Source organism: Apium graveolens, chromosome 5 (assembly GCF_009905375.1).
Source record: "Apium graveolens cultivar Ventura chromosome 5, ASM990537v1, whole genome shotgun sequence".
In the NCBI taxonomy this organism is placed as follows: Eukaryota; Viridiplantae; Streptophyta; class Magnoliopsida; order Apiales; family Apiaceae; genus Apium; species Apium graveolens.
Window position 1 is genome coordinate 261,059,395 of NC_133651.1, and position 10,523 is coordinate 261,069,917.

General features: G+C 39.4%; 1 non-coding gene across 1 annotated transcript; it reads left to right on the plus strand.

Moving 5' to 3' along the window:
• The first annotated feature begins 662 nt into the window (after nucleotides 1–662).
• Nucleotides 663–769, plus strand: LOC141663342 (small nucleolar RNA R71). The gene has a single exon (XR_012551421.1). It is a non-coding gene; the product is annotated as a small nucleolar RNA R71 (small nucleolar RNA).
• The last annotated feature ends 9,754 nt before the right edge of the window (nucleotides 770–10,523 follow it).

Here is a 10,523-nt window from a genome sequence, read left to right on the forward strand (position 1 = left end):
AAGGCATTGACAATTTGCCCAATTTGATTTTCCAAGGTCTTGATAGAAACCGCTTGGCTCTTGCACATGAGCCTCAACTCCTCCAATTCAGATTTTTAATTAGACTTTGCAGCCGGAGTTGTTGCTTTGGTGCATATTGTGGTTGCTGAAAACCAGTGGGGTTGTACTGCTTTGCTGGATATTGCTGATAAGGCTGCTGAACTGTATTCTGAGTGTTGCTCCAGCTAAAGTTAGGATGATTGCGGTTGTTAGGATGATAGGTGGATGGTACAGGTTGCTGCGACCTCTAAAAGTTGCTCACGAACTGAGCTGATTCACTAGAAATGGCACACTGATCAGTCTCATGGGCACTAGCACAGAGTTCATAGACACTAGTGATCTGATTAACTCCATAATTAGACAGAGAATCCATCTTCATCGTCAAATCCTTAAGTTGAGCAGCTATAGCAGTATCCGCATCCAACTCCAGAATTCCTGCTACCTTGCCCTAAGATAGTCTCTAAGTAGGATTCTGGTATTCATTAGCAGCCATCAGTTCAATCAATTCATAAGCTTCATTGTAGCTTTTAGCCAACAAGGCTCCTCCTGATGCTACATCAAGCATGGGTCTAGAAGTAGCACCCAATCCATTACAGAAACAGTTAATGATCATCCATTCAGGCATCCCATAATGAGGACACTTCCTAAGCATCTCCTTATATCGATCCCAAGCCTCACATAAAGATTCTCCAGATTGCTGAGCAAATTGAGTAAGTGCATTTCTGATTGCAACTATCTTCGCCATAGAAAAGAATTTAGTTAAGAACTTTTGAGCAAGATCCTTCCATTTGGTGATAGACCCCGGTGGTAGAGAATGTAACCATCACTTAGCTTTATCCCATAGAGAGAATGGGAAAAGCCTCAACTTAATAGCATCTTCAGAAACTCCATTGAACTTGAAAGTGTCACAGATCTCGATAAAATCTCTGATGTGCATGTTAGGGTCTTCTGTCGGAGAACCCCCAAACTGAACTGAGTTATGTATCATCTGAATCATGCTCGACTTGATCTCAAAGGTATTAGCCGAGATGGCTGGTCGAACAATGCTAGACTAAATATCATTGATCTTCGGTTGAGAGTAGTCCATCAAAGCCTTTGGATTTTCCTCTGGTTCTCCCATTACAATAAGAACCTCTTCTTCTTTCTTAACTAAGATCTCTTCTTCAACTTTCTCCTCGACTACGACTTCTTCCTCAGCTTGATCCAGTTTTCTATTACGAGACCGAGAACGCATATGTATACACGCTCGCTAGAGTACCTGAAACATGACAAGGAGTTAAGTAAGTACCAGTGTCCGAATCACTGAACTTAACGACCAATGATGACAAACACATAAACTTAAACTAGACACTGATATCCCCGGCAGCGGCGCCAAAAACTTGTTAGGGCTAAAACACGCACTAATATTAATGCAAGTATATGCGGTTGCAAGTATTATAGAATAAATTCTAGTTCGTTCCCACAGGGATAGGTTTAGGTTAATTTCAATCATTGTATTTATGCAACACTAGTATGATTATTATCCAATGCTAAGACGAATAACAAAAGAGATAGAAGCTGAATAGACACCAATTATATTGAGACCCTATATGTCTATAGAATTTAGCAACATAACGGTTTAATGCACAAGTTATCTATCGTAATTATATAGGGCAAGTAAGATGGTTAAAATTACCTACGAATCATGCATATCACATAAATGAACCTATTCTAGCATGGCAAGTTCTAAACCCTTAAATTCACTTTCGCTTCATTAAAGATTAACACACTATCTTATAAGTTCATGATGCTCATAAGACAAATAAGCACAACCAATACTAGGTTATCATACAATCACCACACACTAAGGCATCAAAATGAATTAACTAAAGAAATCCATAAATAAATCCGTTAGAACCCCACGATAATGATTAGCCCATAATCGGACTCATCATCAACGCGGGTTCCGATGAAAACATGGTATAATAAACGTAGTCTTTCTACTTAATAAAACCAAGTACGAATCAAGAGTATAGGTTCACGAATAAGAAAACTAGCATCCAAAGTTACAACTTTAAACAAGAATCACAAGAATAAACTAGATCTTCTTCGCCTTGGTTGAATTGTGCTCTATGGTCTTCTTACGCCTTCTCCTTAAGCTCGGGTACATCTTCTTACGCCTTCTCCTTAAGCTCTGGTACGTCTTCTTTATGAAAAATGAGCATAAGTTATATTTATATAGCAGCCCATGCAAAGTAGAAGTCCAACGGATCAAAATTCCATAAGAAACAAGATTTTATTTCCCGACCTGGCACGGCCGGGCGCTGACATTCTGCCTTCCTAGCGCGGCCGCGCACTGACATTCTGCCTTCCTGGCGCGGCCGCGCGCTTCTTCAGCGCGGGCGCGCCGTGTCTCTGTAGTAATTTTCTGACTTCTTCTTTTCTTGCTGAATTGAGTTGGTATTTTCACGAGCTTTTATTCTAGACACCATCCTAACATCAAATTAGCATCAAAACCATGCTAACTCACCTGTATTCCTGATAAATGCCTGAAACACAAAACCATTACAAAACACGTTAAAAATACTAACAACTCGAGTACAAAACATCAATTCAAAGCTTTACGGAGCGTTATAAAGTGTCATAAATGCCACTCAACATCAACGATACTCAAGTCTTATGGTCGAACATCATCAACCTTAGTCTCCTATCTTTCCCTTGGTCATTACCTGTTATGCACCCATCCGGGCAGGCCTCTGGGTCCGTGCCCGAGACTCCCCGTATGCAGCTTCAATCCAGTTCCAGCCACGGGGGTTCCGGTTCTAAGGGCAAGGCCCCTTCGGGTAGCCCCAACTCTAAAGCATCTCTTTACGGGAGAATTGGGGAGCCGATTATAGGGAGCAACAGCTTCTCCTCCGAGGCAAGTTCAGATGAGGAAGATAAGGAGGAGGAGGGGGAGCAAGAAGGCCATGGAGAAGGGAATGGTGAGGAAGAAGAGGACTCTTCTGAGGAGTGACTGTGATAGCCTTGCACGGCTTTGATCACCACATGTGGCTTTATTTCTATAACTTGTTTATTCGAACTATATTGGTTTGTAACCTATTGGTCCTTCAGGACGTAACTTGTGATCCTTCGGGATCTTTATTTATGCACTTCGTTTGATTTTATTTCATCCATGTCTTTTATTTTCAGCATTTGGTCCTTCGGGACTTGCATTCTTTAGATGCTCGTACTTAAATAAATTGGTAGACAAGATGATAAAAATAAACTTGCATAAATATATAATCTCTTTGAGAAACGGGTTCAACCCTTACATAAGATGGTTTTGTCGACTTTATTTATAAACTTAATATTAAGTACTAGGAACACATCATAAATTTTCTAAACATAATAAACCTTCAGGTTTGAAGCGTGCCAAGTGCGGGGCACTTCGTAACTGTTCAGGGTCTCTAACTTGTAGATCCCCGTCCTAATGTCTTTCTGACCTTATATTGCCCTTCCCAGTTAGGGGCTAGCTTTCCTCTCTCCCCGAATCCCGATGCCTCAATCTTCCTTAGACCAAATCTCCTTGCTGAAAGAACCTTTCTTTAACCCTTCTATTATAATAGAGGGAGGTTCTTCGTTGATGCTCTGTATTGCGGGCGTTGGCCTCATCTTTGACCTCGTCAATGAGATCGAGAGTGAGCCTTATACCTTCTTCGTTGGTCTCTGGCTCATAAGCATCGATCCCAAGGGATCCATGAGTGATCTCGAGGGCACCACGGCCTCGGCTCCGAAAGCCAGCATAAACGGGGTAGTTTCAGTAGTCACTTTGCAGGTGGTACGATATGCCCATAGTATAGGCAGCAACTCATCTGCCCAAGTGTCCCGTGAGTGTTCAACCCTTTTCTTAAGTTCATCAAGGATGATTCTGTTAGCAACTTCCGACTGCACGTTTGCTTTTGGGTGAGCAACCGAGGTGAAGCGAAGCTCTATGCTGTTATCATCGCAGTACTCTCTGAATTCCGCATTATCAAATTGTCGCCCATTATCCATGACAAGGATGCGTGGGATCCCAAATCGGCATATTACATTCTCCTAGAAGAATTGGGCTATTTTCTTGGTGGTTATCTTGGCTAGTGCTTCACTTTGTGTAGTAGTCTATGGCTACCATAATGAACTTCCTCTATCCTGATGCTATAGGAAATGGTCCAAGTATATCCATTCCCCACATTCCAAAAAGGATGGGTGTGCTGATAGATGTAAGCCTCTCTGGGGCTTGTCGTACTATTGGAGCGTGCTTCGGGCACCTATCACGTTTCTACGCATAAGCCATTAGAATCCCAATCGAGTTATCTTGTGAGAGAGGGCCCTGCCACCCAAGTGTTGCCCATAAATCCCTTCATATGCTTATTTAAGCACCTCCTCTGCTTCAAGAGGTCTCACATGAAATAAAAAATGACCTTTTATAGAGAAGGAATTCAATCAATTAATATCTCAATGCTCTCACCGACAGTTCGCGTGCCTCCTAGGCATCGTCGGGGAGCCACCCAGTCTCTAAGTGGGTTTTGACCGGGTCTATCCAACAGCTTATCACACCAACCGATGTTATCAAATATATGACATGAATAGTAGGGGTCTTCAGGACCTGGAAGTAGATACTTCTCGGATAGTTCTCGATTTCAGACGAGGCGAACCGGGACAAGGCATTCTCCGTAATGTTCTTCTCCCTTGAAATATTTTCTGCGTACCATTCACCAAACTGAGTCAGTATTCCCTTTACGACTCTCAGATACTTGGACATAGTATCATCTTTGGCCTCAAACTCTCCATTAACTTGAGCAACCACAAGTCTTGAGTCTCCACAGACCTTCAGGTTTTCGGCCCCCACGACTCGAGCCTAGCCTAAGCCAGCTATCAATGCTTTATATTTTGCTTCGTTGTTCATAGTTGGGAAGTCAAACTTCAAAGCATACTCAATCATAAACCCATCGGGGCTTTGCAAGACTAGGCCTGCACCACTAGATTTTGTTTTGGATGCTCCGTCAAAATGGAGAACCCAATACTCTTTTAGAGTCATTTCTTTATCCTTTTCTTTCTCTGCTCCTTCTGGGGTTACTATCTATTGCCCCCCAATTTCTTGGTCGTTAATGGTGTATTCGATGACGAAATCTGCTAAGGCCTGATCCTTGATAGTCATTTGAGGCTTGTACTTGATGTCAAATTCTCCTAACTCAATTACCCACTTAATGAGCCTTCCGCTGGCCTTCGGGCTATGAATAATGTTCCTCAAGGGTTGGTCCATCAGGACTTTGATCTTGTGGTCCTGGAAATATGTCCCAATTTGCTCGAGGCTATAATGAGAGCAAGCGCGAACATCTCCTTGGTGGAGTAATTTAACTCTGCTCCATGGAGCACCTTGCTTACATAGTATAGACACTTCTGAAGTTTCTGTTCTTCCTTTATGAGGACTGCTGTGACGGCCTCAACCCCAGGGTCAGGAGTTGACGTCATCCACAACACAACAACCAACATAACATAATCCATTTTAATGATAAAACATAATCACGACCCCTCTTACCAAGATCTTTTCCAGGTTTAAGTATGACTTAGGTTATAATTACTTACAAAACTAACTCATTACAACCACATTGATAATATTATCTTAATAAGGCAACTCAATAGACCATTTTTGGTCTGACACAACTACCTCGGAGGATCCTGACACGAAAGGAACTGGAACTCTGCCCTGACTACCACGGAAGAATCTCCTATGTGTCTGCAATACATATATAAAATATTTTGCAAGGGTGAGCAATCAATTACTCAGCAGAACCACTATATGAATAATAGTCAAAAATAATTTATGCTAAACATTTATAGGAATATAAATCATAACTCGTTTATAGAAAACAAGTAAAATAAGTGAAAACAGATGAAAACTGGATGTCAATAACTAGCATGCTCTATAAAACATCTCATTAGCTGTGCTGTGTAAATATCAGAATTCAATTTTAGCATGCTACTTCATTTCCAAATCTTTTGTTCCATTACAGGAACCATAAAATCATTTGTTCTGTTACGGGAACCATACACCATATGTTCCGTTACGGGAACCATAAACCATATGTCCCGTTATGGGGACCCAAAATCATCAGTTCCGTTACAGGAACCACAAAATCTCGCTCAGATATAAATGTAGTGGATAATCCCTGGTGAGAAAGCTGATCAGGCTATCTCCATGGGACGACTCCATCTACCATCCCATGAAACTTGTTCTGGAAGTCAGAGACTAGCTAGGTCCCTGTTACGCTGGGTTGGTGGTTAAAATAGGGTGCGCAACCACTTAACCTCTTATGCTATCTTCCTAGCCGTTACGGGCCCTTGCGCACGCTCATCCAATTATCTGATCAACTTTTATCCAGTTTTCCCAACCACTTACCTATCTCTTTTCAAAACCATTCTATCACAGCACACTTTCCAAAACATTTTCATCTGATTCAAAACTTAGAGATAGGTATTTTCAAAACTTACTCTTTCCCCAAAACATCAGTTAACAAAATAATTTGAAACACAAGGGATATGTAACTTAAAATGTTCTATTCCAGTATGTAATTTAAATCAACAATTATTCATATATTATTGAACCATAAAGATATGGTCAGGGGTACTTGCCTTGCAGAGCTTTACAACTATCTCTAATTGACCTTGGACTGACTTGGACACCCGGCTTTATCGCCTTACTATCAGACTATCCTGGATCCAACTTCAACACTCAGGTCCTTCGCTTTGCACCTTGCGGAGCTTTTCGACTGATCAGTAGGTTATTTTTAGTCCAGTGCCAACTCTCGGTCCTTCTCACTAGAACCTACAAAGTCGAAATATCCTAGTTTAGACATTCAATTATGCTTGACATATCCTCGCTATCAACCTACCCGTACGTTAACAAAACCCGACTGGTAACATACACATTTTTGTAATACACACATCAGTTAGGGTTCACGTTCTTGAAAATCGGTTTAGTGTTCATTTTCAAAAAATACGTATACTCGTAATTGTACGAAATTAGGGTTATTGGTTTTGGAAAAACATTTTCGTATAAACATATGTACATATATTTATATATATTCGCTCAACATCCCGATAATTACCGGATACGCTCCCGTATTTCCGTAATTGATTTCCCGGAAATCGGGCAACACCTCCTTCATTTATCGGACTATCCCGTCGAACAATTCGACGTCAAACCAATTAACAACAACCAATCACAATCCAATTGCACAGATCCCAACCACCGATTTAAACCAACTTATTATTTATTATTATCCATATTTTTATAATTTTATTCGTAGGACTCGGATTATATCATCATAGCCCACCGTCAGCTCGCCGAAGCTCATCGCCGACGGCGATAAAACTCGCAGATTTTTGATTATATCGAACATCCTTCGCGAATTTCATCGATAATTAATATAATCCCGCACGAAATATTAGATTTCGTGAATTATTAATCAACTAACTAATTTCCTTCAGAAATTAAGTAAATAATTGAAAGAACATAAATCAATTACGCATATACAACCACAGAAACAACCAGAGAATCGTCCCACTACCAACACATGCAACACGCACGGCAGCGGTGAAAAATCACCGGAAACTGAAAAAAACGGCAACAGAAGCGGCCGAAGCCGACATCACAAACAGGGAAACAGGGGAACAAACACAAGATACACACAACTACCATATATATACACACAGACGCAAACCACACGCCACAAAAATCACCTCGCCTGAAAAGTGAGGGATGGCGGCGGCGGCGAAAATGGAAAAGGACAGGGGCGGCCAGAAACTCACCACAACAAGAAGAATTGAGGGAAACCAAAGGAAAACGGAGAGATTAGAGGAAGAAGGGAGAGATTCGAGAGAGAGATTTCGATCGAGGGAAAAGAGAGACCGGGTGGAGGTTTGAGCGGATGAGAGAGAAGAAATCAGGTATTTACAATTATCCTTAACAATTTATTAACCAGAATACGATACCACCATTAACAATTTAACGAACCTTTCACGGGTAATTAAAACCCGAAAATTATGAAAATACTTTATCAAATATCACATGTAATTAAAAGTTATTTAAAAATAAATTTTCATAATTTTGAACTTATTTTTGAAATGCAACTTGTATCCGCATTTAACAATTACACGAAACAACGCACGGGTCGAATTAATCCCAAAAATCTCCAAAATAATTTTAAAATTCTCAAAATATTCTAAACTTAAAAAAATATGACTTTCGTAATTTTTAAAGAATTCTGGAATTAAATACTGATTTTACAATTCAATGCAATCATAAAATCATTTAAAGATAAATAATCAATAAAATATTAATTTCCAAATTTTATAAAATCCTAAAAATAATAAATAAAATTATGAAGCAATAAAAATGATTTTAGAGATTATCCAAGTATTTATGAAAATAAATCATGTATAGAATCACCTTTAAATATAAAAACAAAACAACACAGCTTCAAAACTAATTACACAAATAGTCCTCGAACACCAACAATCACATATGATTAATAACAAAATAATATCCAGCTGACTGAACCCATACACATATTTTATTTATTTAATTATGCAATAATTATGCATTTAAATAATAAAAATATACGAGTCGTTATATCCTCCCCCCTTAACTAGATTCTGTCCTCAGAATCTGATCTAACCAAACAAGTAAGAATATTTGTCAAGCATATCTGACTCTAACTCCTAAGTAGACTCTTCTACTCGAGGATTCACTCAAAGCGTACTCACTATAGATATAAACTCATTCATAAGGACTCGCTCATAACGATCTAGAATTTGGGTCGATCATTCCACCTAGAACAAGTTTGGATGAGAGCCCATTGGCTCCTAATCAATGACTTGATTCAAATCAGAAACATATCGCTTTAACATTGACACGTGGAACACACTATAAATTTGCTGCAACTGCGGCGACAATACCAACTCATGAGCAACTTCATCTATCTTCCTCGATACCTCGAATGGTTCCATATATTTAGGACTCAACTCGCCCCTTCTAATCAAACCTAACCAATCTCTTCCAAGGTGAAACTTTTATCAATACCAAAGATCCTATTTCTATATCCATACTCTTTCGATGTAAATCCGTCTTCTTTCTTTGTCTATCCCGAGCTGCTTTAACTTTTTTCCGAATCAACACCACTATGTCCTTGGTGCGCTGAATTAACTCAGAACCTAACAACATTTCTATTCCCACTTTCTCTCAATAGAGGGGAACCCATACTTATATCCACATAGGGCTTCGCAAGGTAGCATTCCCCTACTAGCATGATAACTATTAACATAGAAAAACTCAATCAATGGTAGGTGATTACCTCAGTTTCCTTTTAGATCCAAAATATATACTCTCAACATAACTTATATTGTCTGAATCATCTTTTCACTTTGACCCTTCTTTACGGATGATAGGCGGTGCTCATTTTCAACTTAGTTTCCAAACATTCGAACACCTCTTACTCTTTTCCATCAATTAAGGCTGGAAAGTAATCTTATATCTTCACTTCTCCTCACCTTCAGATATTTGAACTTCACATTCTACTTTTTCCAATTCTTTTATTAACTCCTCAGCAATTTTAATCACATTCAATCATTTCCTTCTACATAGGGCATATGTTACTACACCAGCTTTGCTTAAATGGTCGTTAATGGAATAATGGGAATCGTTTGTTAATCTCAGCCAAAATTCATACTTGAAAACTTAACATATAGTTGCTTCCCTTCTTATCTTCGTAGGGAAATCCTTGGGCGTTACACATAGACATCCTTGATCTTTGAATAGCTGAGGATGTTATCAACAAATACAATCATGCTTATCCAAGCACTCCTCATACACCATGTTCCCTGACTGATACACTTGTTAATCCAAATGACATTGCCAAAAATTATAATGCCCATATTTCGTTTTAACCGCAGTCTTCAATACGTCCTCAGGATGGATTTTAAGTCAACCCTTGAGGAATAACACGCTCCTTAAATTAGGTCACAAAAGTAATCAGTTTTAGATAGGGGCTGCTTATTCTTATTCATCTTTTTGTTAATCTCTCGATAAACAGTATATAATCTCATAATTTCGTTCCTCTTCTCCCATGGCATCACTGGTGCGCCCCACGGGGATATATCTGGTATGATCGCCTCCCTTCTGATAACTTCTGTAATTACTTCATTCCCACTGGTCGCTGGAGAAACTCCAGGGCATTCATTCATTACTCGAACTTCTTCCAGCTTAAATACTTTCTTCTTCATATCTCTACATATGGTGGATCTACCTTATATCCTTAGCTTATTACTCCTTTTCTTGCATGCTTGGAAGAACCTCTTATCTTGCTTCTACCCCTAGAAACTTACCTTATTATTGGCTTCCGTACACTTTACAATTCGTTTCTTCTGAAAATCAACTTTTTCCTTATGACATGACAACCAATCCGTTACTAAAATCACATTGA